This window comes from Polypterus senegalus, chromosome 18, assembly GCF_016835505.1.
Source record: "Polypterus senegalus isolate Bchr_013 chromosome 18, ASM1683550v1, whole genome shotgun sequence".
NCBI lineage: Eukaryota > Metazoa > Chordata > Cladistia > Polypteriformes > Polypteridae > Polypterus > Polypterus senegalus.
This window is the reverse complement of record NC_053171.1, coordinates 69589924-69603821: the sequence shown is the minus strand read 5'-3', so window position 1 is coordinate 69603821 and position 13898 is coordinate 69589924. Positions and strand designations below refer to the sequence as shown.

General features: G+C 38.7%; 1 protein-coding gene across 3 annotated transcripts in view; it reads right to left on the bottom strand.

The window, feature by feature from the left end:
• zfyve26 (zinc finger, FYVE domain containing 26) overlaps positions 1–13898 on the bottom strand; it is a 152547-nt gene that overhangs the window by 127150 nt on the left and 11499 nt on the right. The gene's annotated exons all lie outside the window — the stretch shown is intronic.

The window sequence follows — 13898 nt, the reverse complement described above, 5'->3', positions numbered from 1 at the left end:
CAGAAAAGTCTGATAGAAAACACAGATTAGCTGTATAGTTTGTTTGCACTGAACTCTCTCTTTGATAATAAAGCATCTTGTAATGGTCGTTGTTGCAAAATGCACTATATGCAAACAACAGTGCAACAGATTACAAACCATATTGGCATACTTTTATTAACAATTACCTGCCAGTTCTCAATGTATCTCCAAATGAGCAAACACTGGGAGACACCCAATAAAGAATGCAAACAGAAAACTTAATCACAATTTTATAATTATCTTCCACACGAACAGAGGCAAACTAGAAAGAGTCACCATGTAAATGATGCCTATTCAAATATGTATTCAACTAAAAACAAAATTACCATTCAACACTGTTCCCTATGGGCGATTTCAGAGGAAGCAGCAAGGCTTTGTTTAGGAAGTAACAAAGTGAGAAAAAGATAAAAAATAGAATGAAGTACAAAATAACTCTCTATTTTAAGATTGGCTTAAATAAAAAAGACTCATCAAGGACTGACACTTCTCCATCATTTAGAGAGATGCCAAATATATCCTAACCAAGAAATCTTTGAAAAACTACAGTTTCTCAACAGAGGTAAAACTATGCTAGAGCACTGAGCAGGTCACGTGTGATCAGAACCCTGATTAACAATTCAGCATAACCAATAACAACCCACTTTGTTTGGTGACTTATTTAAAAAAAAAAAAATGCAGTGAATATAAAAAGTTTGCACACCCATGAAAAAAAGAAAAAGAAAAAAATTGCAGGTTTTGCATCATAAAAAAAATGAAACCAAGATAAATCCTGTCAGAACTTATTCCACCTTTATTGCAAAATAGCAAACTATACAAAGAAGGTGAAAACAAATCAGAAACTGATTAGCGAAAAAAGAAAAAGAAAAAAAATGCTACAAAAACCTGGTGTGCAGACTCTAATAATCAAGGATGTGGCTGCATTCAGAATCAGCCAATCCCAATAAGTCTCATCTCAAAGAGTAGTTAGTATACACCTGACATCAATTCAAGCGGCTCTGAATGAGCTCAGATAAAGTTTGGCTGTTCTGGAAAGTTTATTCGGATATCCTTTTGTCTGCAACATACTCCAAAAGCCATGGTCTGCAAAGACCTTTAAAACATGAATGGAATGTCACCAGTGAAATATATCAGTCAGGACAGGGGTATAAAAAGTATCCAAAGCATTAAACATCCCATGGAACACGGTGAAGACAGTCATCAACAAGTGGAGAAAATATGGCTCAATAGCGACTCTACCAAGATCAGGATGTCCCTCAAAGACTGATGAGAAGACACTAAGAAAACTGGTCAGGAAGACCACCAAGAGACCTAAAGCAAAATTAAAGGAGCTGCAGGATTTCCTGGCAAGTACTGGTCGTTTCCCACATGTGACAAAAATTAGTCGTATTCTTCAATTGTCTGGGTTGTGGGGTAGGGTAGCAAGACAAAAGCCTTTTCTCACCAAGAAAAACATCCAAGCCCAGCTAAACAAAAAAGGTATGCCCAGTCTCCCACCACCATGTGGAAGAATGTATTGAGGTCTGAGGAAACCAAAGTTGAACTATTTGGCCATAATTCTAAAAGGTATGATTGGCACAAAAATAACACAGCACATCATCAAAAGAACACCATAGCCACAATGAAGTATGGTGGAGGCAGCATCATGCTTTGGGGCTGCTTTCCTTCAGCTGAAACAGGGGCTTTAGTCAAGGTGGGTGGAATCAGGAAGAGCAGTGAGTACCAGTCTATTTTGACACAAACCCTTCAAGGAAGCTGAAGATGAAGAGGAACTTCACCTTTCAGCATGACACCAACACAAAGCATACAAAGCAATGGCTTAATCAAAGAAGGATCAATATTCTGCAATGGCCCAGCCAGAGCCCAGACATGTGAGGTGACCTCAAGAGAACTGTGCTCTGGAGATGCCCTTGGAATCTGACACATCTGGAAATGATTTACAAGGAGGAAAAATGGCCAAGTCCAGATGTGCCAAAATGATAGACTCTTACCTACTGACAGAGTACTATAATAAAACCAAAAGGTTCTTCAACTAAGTATTAGTTTAGGAGACGTTTGTGCACATTAATGCAAGCAGAGTTTTGCAGGATTTTTTACCTTTTTCACTAAACAGTTTCTGATTTGTTTTCACCATCTTTGTACAGATTGCAATTTTGCAATAAAGAGGAATACATTCTAACAGAATTTCTCTTGGTTTAATTTTTTTAATCACACAAAAGCTGCCATTTTGGCAGAGGTGTGTAGATGTTTTCTATCCACTGCATGTGCTTGGTCAGGTACCAGGTAGCAACAGGGAGAGGACATGTTAATAAGGTGTAAAGAAACATATGGAAGTGGACAAGGTGACTGGAGAGCTGCTGTCACATTACCCAGATAAGGCCAAAGGAGAATAGAAAAATGAATTGAGTCTGATACAACAAAAAAAAAAAAAAAAAAAGAAGAATGATATCAGTCAACTCATGGAAAAAACACTACCATTTCATCTTAATTTCAGACTTGTCTAGTAAGTAACTAAATGTGTGCAAACAGACTCGTTCTAGAGAGGCAAGCTATTGTAAAGACTTGCTAATGGCAAGCTAAAGTATAACATTTACCCATGTTGCGTATGTTAGCTTATTCAATTATGAGTGATGGAGTTTCTGCAGAACCAGTAACCGAACAGTGCAAAATGCAAACTTTAGACCAAAAGAAAGTGACAAACACAGCTGAGCTTCTCATGCAAGTTTCCTGTATACACTCTGCCCTACAGCCTCTTAGGAAGTGAGATAAAGACAGAGAGCCGATTAAAACCACAAAAGGGTAAGGTTTTATTGACAAACTCGAGACATCACTTTGCTGTAGCTTACTTACACCCCAAAAGCAGAAGTGCCCCCATTTTATTTGCAAAAGCATTAAAATCATTACAATGAAAATCAAACAGATTTATCATTATTAGTATGGAATAAAGAAATCCATTAAATGTATACTTCATTTTACATACTGTACATCAGTACAATTTTTTAGCAGTGAATGACATCCTACCTTCAGCAGCTTCCCAGCTTGTGCCTATTGCTACTAGGAAATGATAAGGCACATCATAAAGAGGAAAAACGTATTGGCATAACAAGAACAATAAAAGCAAAGCATTTCTCAAATACACTACCCTAAAAGTGGCATGCAGGCTTGCACAGTCTGCTTTTAATTTAGTCATTGATTGACAATAATGCCTATAATAAAGACAGTTTCAAAATGTAAACACTGTTCCTGACCAAAGCTGCCAGATTTGTTGTGTTCTTTAAAACTAAAATTACTAATCACTTTCTGTTCCCTCTAAAATAATGTTATTTTATTTAAAATAAAAAATATATTTTAAAAATATATAAAACTTATGAACAGAATCAGTATATATTTTTTATAAAAAAAATATAAAACTTATGAACAGAATGGTGACAAAAGGCAGCCCTAGTAGAGTCCAACCTCAACAGGAAACGAGTCCGAAAATATAACCTGCAATGAGGACCAAGCTCCTGCTCCTCCTGTACAGGAACTGAATGGCTCGTAACAACGAGCCTTGTTCCCCGTACTCTTGGAGCACACTCCACAGGACGCTTCGAGGGACACGGTTGAATGCCTTCTCCAAATCCACAAAACACATGTGGACTGGCTGGGCAGACTCCCATGCCCCCTCCAGGATCCTAGCCAGGGTGTAGAGCTGGTCCAGTGTTCCACGGCCGGGACAGAATCCGCTGTGATAGATAGGGGCACTGTCGTCCCCTTGAACCCTCAGACTAGATGCCAGACACCAGGTAAAAGTCCAAAAGGAGACTTTATTAACATAAATTAAGTGCACAAAGCACCCTCCTCTCCACAATACTCATATACAATAACCAATACTCAAACAATAAATCAATCCTCCACTTCCAGACACGTTGCCACCCTTCCACCTAGCTCAGCTCCCCGTCTGGGATTTCCCACAGTCCTTTATAGTATGTGACCCGGAAGTGCTTCCGAACCCAGAGTTTATGTGACTTCCTAGCACTTCTGGGTCAGATGCAAAGTCTTCTTTTCATCCTGGAAGTACATCATTCCTCCTGTCGCTGTGACTAAGACGTACTTCCGGGTTATATGGCACTTACAAGTCTCTGGGCCTCCCTGCAGCTTTGGCCCCCAAGGTATCCAGCAGGGCTGTAAAGGAAAACTCCACTGTCCATGATTCCCTGCTGGCATTCGGGGCACCTCCTTGCTGCAGGGAGAGCTCCACCTGGCGGCCTGGGGGTATTGGCCGGGATGACTGGCTGGCCATAGTCCACACCGTATTGTTCTTCTTGAATCCGAGATTCGACCATCGACCAAACTCTCTTCTCCAGCACCCCTGAATAGACCTTACCGGGGAGGCTGAGAAGTGTGATCCCCCTATAGTTGGAGCATATCCTCCGGTCACCCTTGTTTTTAATTAAGCCTTATTTCAGAATGGTACATTACAGAAAAAACTAAACAATATGACAGCTTGTAATTATGAGAAGCATTTTATTTTCTTTCACATAATATGTAATGGATACATATTTTTGTACATATTTTATTAGTTAAAGCATGTATTTTAAGGAAATGTTATTTAATTTAGTATTTTATGGTCACTAAAAGTAAGCCTAAAGAATTTCATTATGTTAATAACAAATGAACAGTTAACACCTGTGGTCTACAGTTTAATCATAAAAATGCATTTTAATATAGCACATAGGACTTATATTTGTCTGGTTATGTGGGAGATTAGTGTAAAAGGTTTTTCAAGGGGATAAAGAGGGAAAAAAATGGGCTGATCAAGTAACATGAAATCAGTGATTGATATCAGCCTTAAGAAACCTAATTGGAGCATCCCCAAGCACTAGGTATAGAAATAAACATCATTATTCTCTCCGAGACCTTGGAACAACAATTTCATGAAGCTTAGCGATTTCTAGATCTTGCCTCAATAGCTTAACCTTTTTCCAAAGGCCTCATTTTCAGCAAGTGTACGATTTAAAGGTGCAGAATTTAAAGATGAGCAGTAATCACAATTGCTCACATTCATACAGTTAGACACCTCTCTACCAATTTTGGCTAAAGTTTACAAGAAATTCCTCAACAATATCCAACACAATACCAGTGCTGACTGAGTATGTTCAATCCACACAAAGATTAAAACAGATTATTTTGAGCCCTCTAATTGATACAGCAAAACCATCTAATTAGAAATATCTGCTATGTACTTTTGTATACTTTGTGCTACTCAAAGCATCCCTTCATATCCTGAAGACATCTCTCTGTTGTTAGTCATGTGGAACGCAGCGAAAGCACAGGTAAGAGTTTGGTAATTCAGGCTGTGTGCTGCATAACAATGATCTGATGACTTCAACTCACAATACAAATAACAAAATAGTATTTTTACTTTTCCATTTTTCATAATAATTCAGAATTTATTACTAATTAGCCATGGTAAGACAGGTAATAGAATACTTTAAAAATATGCACTCTCTCTTGCCGTATGTGTACTTTTAGCACCTTTCCTGTCCATTTGCGTGGGTCCGAATCTCTTTTGACTGTAGCTCCATTCTTGAATTTGTTTCCGTAAAGTCATTATTTTCATAGCGCCTTTCTCACCTCCTGACTGATTTTATTTTTTCTCTTTTTGAAGGCAACTCTCTCAGCGTGCACCTTTACTCCTCCTCATGCATCTCACACACAATTCTTTCATCACATCACCAAACCCAAACTGACCAATCAGAATGCTCTGATGGACTGGACACACAGACCTTAGTGTTTTATTAAATAGTAAATGCTATTCTGTTTGTAGGCAAAGGCAAAACGCCTTGGAACATGGCTTTAAACAAAATTTGAATGTGTGTGGATAGAGTCTGAAGTCTCATAATGTGGATCTGAATTCAGTTCCATTCTGTGTCATAGCAGAATCTAATGCGCACCAAATGAACTTCCTGCATCTTGACAGATCCTTAAGATCCGTGTTCTGATCTCTTTGGAAACATGTAAGCACACTCTGTACATGTACAAATAACACTACTAAAACTACAATCATGTGATTCATGCTAGTGGGGTTCTAATATAAAATATGGAAACTGTACTATTATGATTCGTAACTTACATTGATAAAGACAGCAACCAACCTATATATAAAAAAAGTGCTAAAAGTAAACAGTTAAACTTAAAACAGAACAGGGGAAGTCTGATTAAGTAATATATGGTGCAGTCTTATACTGCCTGCCCAGACAGGGAGCCTATGTGAAATCTGGTTGTCTCTTAAATAGGTCTGTTAGAAGTATGAGGAAGGTGTATGCGAGTGCACTGCTCTCTAAAAAAAAAAAAACACACCTCGCTACTCAGCCAGGATAAACTCCAGATGTCGTCCACTCCTGATGTTTTTAATGTTTAACATTCAAATATGTATTAGTACAGAATTTAATATCAGAGAGTATATCTACAAAAGCACAACTTCTGAAGTCAATAAACCAACATAAAAATGTTTTGATAGAATACTGCAGCTTTCACCGAGTTACAAGGAAAGAGGCAATAGCAATTGAACACTCAACTGCAGCACACGTTAAATTAACACTCAGAGCAAAGAAATGACTAAGGTGTGCACTCTTAAATGATTTTTACTGTGGTTCACTTTCTCTTCTTTTTCTCAAAAGTAGTTATTTTCTGCTCATGAAGTAAGATCCATTTTAGGTTTCTATCTGTACTAACATTACAGTTGTATTTCACACTACAGGTAGTCGTTAACTTATGACAACGTTCAGTTCTGACGGACTAGCCGCAAGTCGATCTGGACATAAAACAAACAATATGAGTTAAGGGACTTGCACAGTACAATACAGTCAAGTTTGAATACGTATACCGGTGTCTTATATCCTTTTTTATTATCATTCTTAGCACATTGTGTAGATTTTCTATTTTGTAAATTTCTTTTATTATTTTGTTACATTGGTACTGTTGCTTGCAAGGGTGCTGAACCTTTAACAATTTCACAAATTCTTTTTTTGTCTGTGTTATGTTACATCATCAGTGTGAGCCTCTAACAGGGGCCTCATGTATAATGCCGTGTAGAATTCACACTAAAACATGTCGCAAAGACAAACAAATTAAATGTGTGTATGCACAAAAAAATTTAGATGCATAAAACTGTGCGTAACTATGCACTTTTCCTTTATAAATCCTGCACGCAGGCAGCGACTGCTACATTGGCACAGTGGATGGGGTGCCAGCTCATAGCAAAGTGAATACGAGCACACACATACACTAGTAGTGTCAAATTAGCATCACCAAATAACCTAACCTGCATGCCTTTGGAAGGAAACCAAAGTACACAGAGGAAACGTACCAGAAAAACAAACTTTAGGCAGGGAACATCCGGGATGTGACCCCCTTACTGTAAGGCACTGTGCCCCCATATGTTTAATTATTAACAGTATAAATTACTTAAATTAAGCTAACAATTTACCTGTAGCCTTGCGTCCTATGTTGGCTGGGATTGGCTCCAGCAGACCCCCCCTGTGACCCTGTAGTTAGGATATAGTGGGTTGGATAATGGATGAATAGATTTACCTGTAAAATGTAGTATACTTACTTTAATGCATTTTATCATAAAAATGATATCAAGTACTCATCCCAGTATTCTAACAGCACACAGCTCCAAAAGGACTTCTCTTGGAAATCCAAATTGACTTAAAAACCCATTATCATCAACTGTAAATACGCATTCTCTTCTACTGAATTAAATTCCTTCATTGTCATTGTAGGTAAAACAGAATCAACATGCAACTCCTCCATAAACTAATTTTCTTATAAAATGATAAATAATAATAATAATAATAATAATAATAATAATAATATGATAAAAAATGCAAAATATACAATAAGTAAGCATAAGTTCAATATACAGTACATCTACATATAGTGCAAATAAGTCAAATGGTTTATAAAGTGGCTCAGGTTATGCAGTATTACAGTTGTAGTGCAAGTTTACAGTGAGGTAAAAACAGTTCTACCGGAAGCACTTGATAGACTGATTGAGGGAGTTTAGAGCTCTGGGGATGAAACTGTTTCTGAGCCTCGAGGTACGTGCAGGAAAAGCTCTGAAGTGTTAGCCAGACTGGAGAAGTTCAAATAGACGGTGGCATGGGCAAGTGAAACCCATGCAGATGCTGGTGGCTTTATAAGGCAGTGTGTGCTATAAATGCCCTCCAGGGCTGGAAGCTGTATCCTGATAATCCCCTGCGCTCTCGACACAACATGCTGTAAGCTTTCCGATCAGCAGCTGTACAGCTGAGATACCACACACATACAGTCATATGAAAAAAGTTTGGGAACCCCTCTCAGCCTGCATAATAATTTACTTTCAACAAAAAAGATAACAGTGGTATGTCTTTCATTTCCTAGGAACATCTGAGTACTGGGGTGTTTTCCGAACAAAAATTTTTAGTGAAGCAGTATTTAGTTGTATGAAATTAAATCAAATATGAAAAACTGGCTGTGCACAAATTTGGGTCCTCTTGTAATTTTGCTGATTTGAATGCATGTAACTGCTCAGTACTGATTACTTGCAACACCAAATTGGTTGGATTAGCTCGTTAAGCCTTGAACTTCATAGACAGGTGTGTCCAATCATGAGAAAAGGTATTTAAGGTGGTCAATTGCAAGTTGTGCTTCCCTTTGACTCTCCTCTGAAGAGTGATAGCATGAGATCCTCAAAGCAACTCTTAAAAGATCTGAAAACAAAGATTGTTCAGTATCATGGTTTAGGGCAAGGCTACAAAAAGCTATCTCAAAGGTTTAAACTGTCAGTTTCAACTGTAAGGAATAGAATCAGGAAAGGGAAGGCCACAGGCATGGTTACAGACAACCCACAGATCACCTCCAAAGACCTGCCAGAACATCTTACTGCAGATGGTGTATTTGTACATCGTTCTATAATTCAGCACAATTTGCACAAAGAACATCTGTATGGCAGGGTGATGAGAAAAAAGCCCTTTCTGCACTCACTCCAACAAACAGAGTTGCTTGTTGTATGCAAATGGTCATTTAGACAAGTCAGATTAATTTTGGAACAAAGTGCTTTGGACTGATGAGACAAAAATTGAGTTATTTGGTCATAACAAAAGGAGCTTTGCATGACGGAAGAATTACACCGCATTCCAAGAAAAACACCTGCTACCTACTGTCAAATTTGGCAGAGGTTCCATCATGCTGTGGGGCTGTGTGGTTAGTTCAAGGACTGGGGCCCTTGTTAAAGTCGAGGGTCAACAAATTCTTCAGGATAATGTTCAAGCATCAGTCAGAAAGTTGAAGTTATGCAGGGGTTGGATATTACAACAAGACAATGACCCAAAACACAGTTTGAAACCTACAAAGGCATTCATGCAGAGGGAGAAGTACAATGTTCTGAAATGGCCGTAACAGTCCCCTGACTTGAATATCATCGAAAATCTATGGGATGATTTGAAGCAGGCTGTCCATGTTCAACAGCCATTGTGATATATGGCCAGCCATTCACCCTGGCCAATACTCCCAGGCCACTAGATGGAGCCCTCCCTGCAGCATGGAGGTGCCCCGAATGTCAGCAGGGAATCATGAACAATGGAGTGTTTATTCACAGCCCTGCTGGATACCATGGGGGCCGCCAGAGGATGCTGCAGGGAGAATCAAGGATTATTTTCCCTACAGCCCGGAAGTACGTCCCAGTCACGTAGACAGAAGAAATGACGTACTTCCGGGTTGAAGAAAAAAATAATTTTCATCCGACCCGGAAGTGTTGCCAGTCACGTGGACAGTGAGAAGAGAAACACTTCCAGGTCAAGAAATATAAAAAGTACTGTGGGAGATCCTAGTGTGAAGCCGAGTTGGGAGGAAGGGTGACAATGCGTCTGGGAGAGGAGGATTGATTATTGTATTGAGTACTATTGTGATTATTTATGGGTATTGTGGAGTGGAGAGTGCTTTGAGCACTTTATTGTATTAATAAATTCATCATTTGGACTTTTATCTGGTGTCTGGCGTCTGGTCTGTGGGTTCAAGGGGACGACAGCGCCCCCTATCTGTCACACCATCAAATTTAACTGAACTGGAGAGAAATTGTATAGATGGTCAAAAATACCTCCATCCAGAATCCAGATACTCATCAAAGGCAATAGGAGGCATCTAGAGGCTGTTATATTTACAAAAGGAGGCTCAACTAAGTACTGATGTAATATCTCTGTTGGGGTGCCCAAATTTATGCAACCGTATAATTTGTTAAGATGCATATTGCATATTTTCTGTTAATCCAATAAACTTAATATGTCACTGCTGAAATACTACTGTTTCCATAAGGCATGTCATATATTAAAAGGAAGTTGCTACTTTGAAAGCTCAGCCAATGATAAACAAAAATTAAAGAATTAAGAGGGGTTCCCAAACTTTTTCATATGACCTTATACAACGGGTTAAAATACTATCTGTGGTGCAACGCTAAATCACCTATGGTATTTGGAACAGTTAGGCCATTCCATGCACCATTATATCGATACAGAATGATTACAATCAAGTGCCAAAAATTTGTAAATGATATGGAGTTAATTTTGGTGTATCTGATAAATCCCGCATCATGGATGCTAATCTAAAAAAGAATGAGAAACTGCACAGAAATAGTAGCCCTACTTTGATGTAGTGTGCCACATGCTGGGTGTTTGCAAAACTGGGCAGAAAAGTGAGTATGCAAGGTGCGAGGCTGCTGTGAGAATGTGTGTGACTTTAGGCCAAGTTTAGTTTTTAAGCATCTCGACGTGAGCATGGAAACAGGCGAATGCAACATTTTTGTGCGTACACACTGGTTATACATGAGGCCTTCTGTGTTCATTATGTTAACTCTATGAAGAGGAATTGTACTGGCAGAGTTTGAGTACTCATATGTTTTCTTTTGTAACATTTCAGGCTGTTAATAATAATAAACATTAACAGATAAAGGAGTTCACTGTAGTTTCATTACCCTCTCGTGGTAGTTTGCACAAAGCAGCACATCGTGAGTCACAACGCAAAAGCTTCAGAGGTAAACCAGATTCAAATTTACAGCACAGCAGTACAGCATGTGTGGAGAATGCCGGATACAATGGGATAAGTTACATATAATTGCATTTACTTCCTTTCCTACCTCATACTGCTTGGTCACCTTCATTCTTGTGTCGATACTAATTGCCTTTCTTCCTGTAATTTTAAGACAAACATAAGTGAAGGTAGTCCAAACTGCTGCAGGTAATAATCCGAGATCAAGATGAATGAGTCACAGCATATGGCGATGGTGTACACCCTGAAGGTGATCACATGCATGACAATATGAAATATTTTTAAAATCCACTCTCAGCACTGCATTAAAATAAAATAAAAACATTTACTATTGCAAATTTACATTTATTTTATTTTGGAAAAACGGGTAAAAGAAACTAAAATGTGTAGCATATAACTTAAGGACATGTACTGCATTTGACACCATTGATCACAATATTCTTAGAAATCACCTTAGTCAATGGGTAGGCCTCTCTGCCAGTGTCTTAAATTGGTTTGAATCCTACCTGGCAGGTAGAAAATTCTTTGTTAGTTGTGGTAATCACAACTCAAAGACGCATGATATTCTATATGGTGTTCCACAAGGCTCTATCCTTGGTCTGCTGCTGTTCTCAATCTATATGCTTCCGTTAGGTCAGATTATCTCAGGTTACAACCTGAGCTACCACAGCTATGCTGATGACACACAGCTGTACGTATCAATAGCACCAGATGACTCCGACTCTCTCGATTCACTTAAGCAATATAGCAAAAGTTAGACCTCTTATCATTGAAAGATGCTGAGAAATTAATTCACGCTTTTGTTTTCAGTAGACTAGATTACTGTAACGCACTCCTCTCAGGACTACCCAAAAAAGACATAAATCACTTGCAACGAGTGCAGAATGCAGCTGCTAGAATCCTAACTAGGAAAAGAAAATCCGAACACATTTCTCCAGTTTTGATATCACTACACTGGTTGCCTGTGTCATTCAGGATTGACTTTAAAATATTGCTTATGGTTTAGAAAGCCTTAAATAATCTCGCTCCATCTTATATATCGGAATGTCTGACACGTTATATTCCAAATCGTAACCTTAGATCCTCAAATGAGTGTCTCCTTAGAATTCCAAAAGCTAAACTTAAAAGAAGTGGTGAGGCGGCCTTCTGCTGCTATGCACCTAAAATCTGGAATAGCCTGCCAATAGGAATTCGCCAGGCTAATACAGTAGAGCACTTTAAAACACTGCTGAAAACACATTACTTTAACATGGCCTTTTTATAACTTCACTTTAACTTAATACTGATACTCTGAATGCTCAATTTATCATAATAACTATTCATAGTGGCTCCAAAATCCGTACTGACCCCTACTCTCTCTTTTGTTTCTTTTTCCGGTTTCTTTGTGGTGGCGGCCTGCGCCACCACCACCTACTCAAAGCATCATGATGCACCAACATTGATGGACTGAAAGCCAGAAGTCCTTCCATGAAAACCCTAAATACAAAGAGGACTTTTTGATTTATGTTAGGTAGATTGCCCAGAGGGGACTGGGCGGTCTCATGGTCTGGAATCCCTACAGATTTTATTTTTTTTCTCCAACCTCTGGAGTTTTTTTTTTGTTTTTTTCTGTCCACCCTGGCCATCAGACCTTACTTATTCTATGTTAATTAATGTTGACTTATGTTTATTTTTTATTGTGTCTTCTATTTTTCTATTCTTCATTTTGTAAAGCACTTTGAGCTACATTTTTTTGTATGAAAATGTGCTATTTAAATAAATGTTGTTGTTGTTGTTGCATCTGGCTCTATCTAGCTTTACATACAGGCATGCATGGGTTATACAGACTACAAATGTGTCAAAGACATAAACACAATAATTAAGCATTAGAGCACACCACCAGGAAAAACAGAATGTGATGCAACATCTGCAGCCCCAGCATTTAAAATGTTTCCACTGCCAGCAATCTACATGAACTTCTTAAAAGAAATCATGGAGGGTTGCTTTTCCAGCAGAGACGTGGAGCTTTAGTGAAAAGTTTGCAAAGGAAACGTCCAGGTTGTCAATATAACTAGCTAGCCAAATCAAGTCAACAAGTTACTTCTGTGTTCCAGTGTTACTGAACCTGTATTATGTCACTTATTTTTCCTCCGTTTTTTTTTTTTTTTTTTTAAACTGCTGAGTGTATGTGAACAACATATGTGCAGATTAAAAGCATATCCATTCATTCAGAATGTGGGGGTGGTCTGGACCCCGTGAAGCATCAACAAGCTAGAGTACAGTGCTACAACCGGCCCCCCAAAAGTGCCATGAAGCTAAGACACACGATCGACGACAAAGCCTTGGCTGAGCTCCACTCAGCATCATCACCTATACGACTATTGGGGAGGGGTGTCTACTGAGGAGCACTGTGATGGGGAACGAAGAGATAACACCTTCGTGGAGGTTCAATAGTGTTAAGCAGCACCCATTTAAAAAACACATAAGTTGGCACAAGTGGATAACTCCACAACAGGGGTATCATTTATAAAACTATTGGAATGTCGCTGCTTATGGTTCACAATGTATGAGTGCAGTCAATTGCTCTGATTATTTTAAGAAAACTGGACACTGCTGAAAATTGCCTTTTTTGTTGGTAAATACAGTATGTTTTATGTAGGTACACCCTGTGATAATAGGTCTGAAGCATGCCACTGTAATCTGTGAAGTTTACTGCACATACACCAGGGGCCTCATGTATAAACGGTGCATACGCACAAAAACATTGCATACGAAAGTTTCCACGATGAAATCGCGATGTATAAAACATAAACTTAGCGTAAAGCCACGCACAT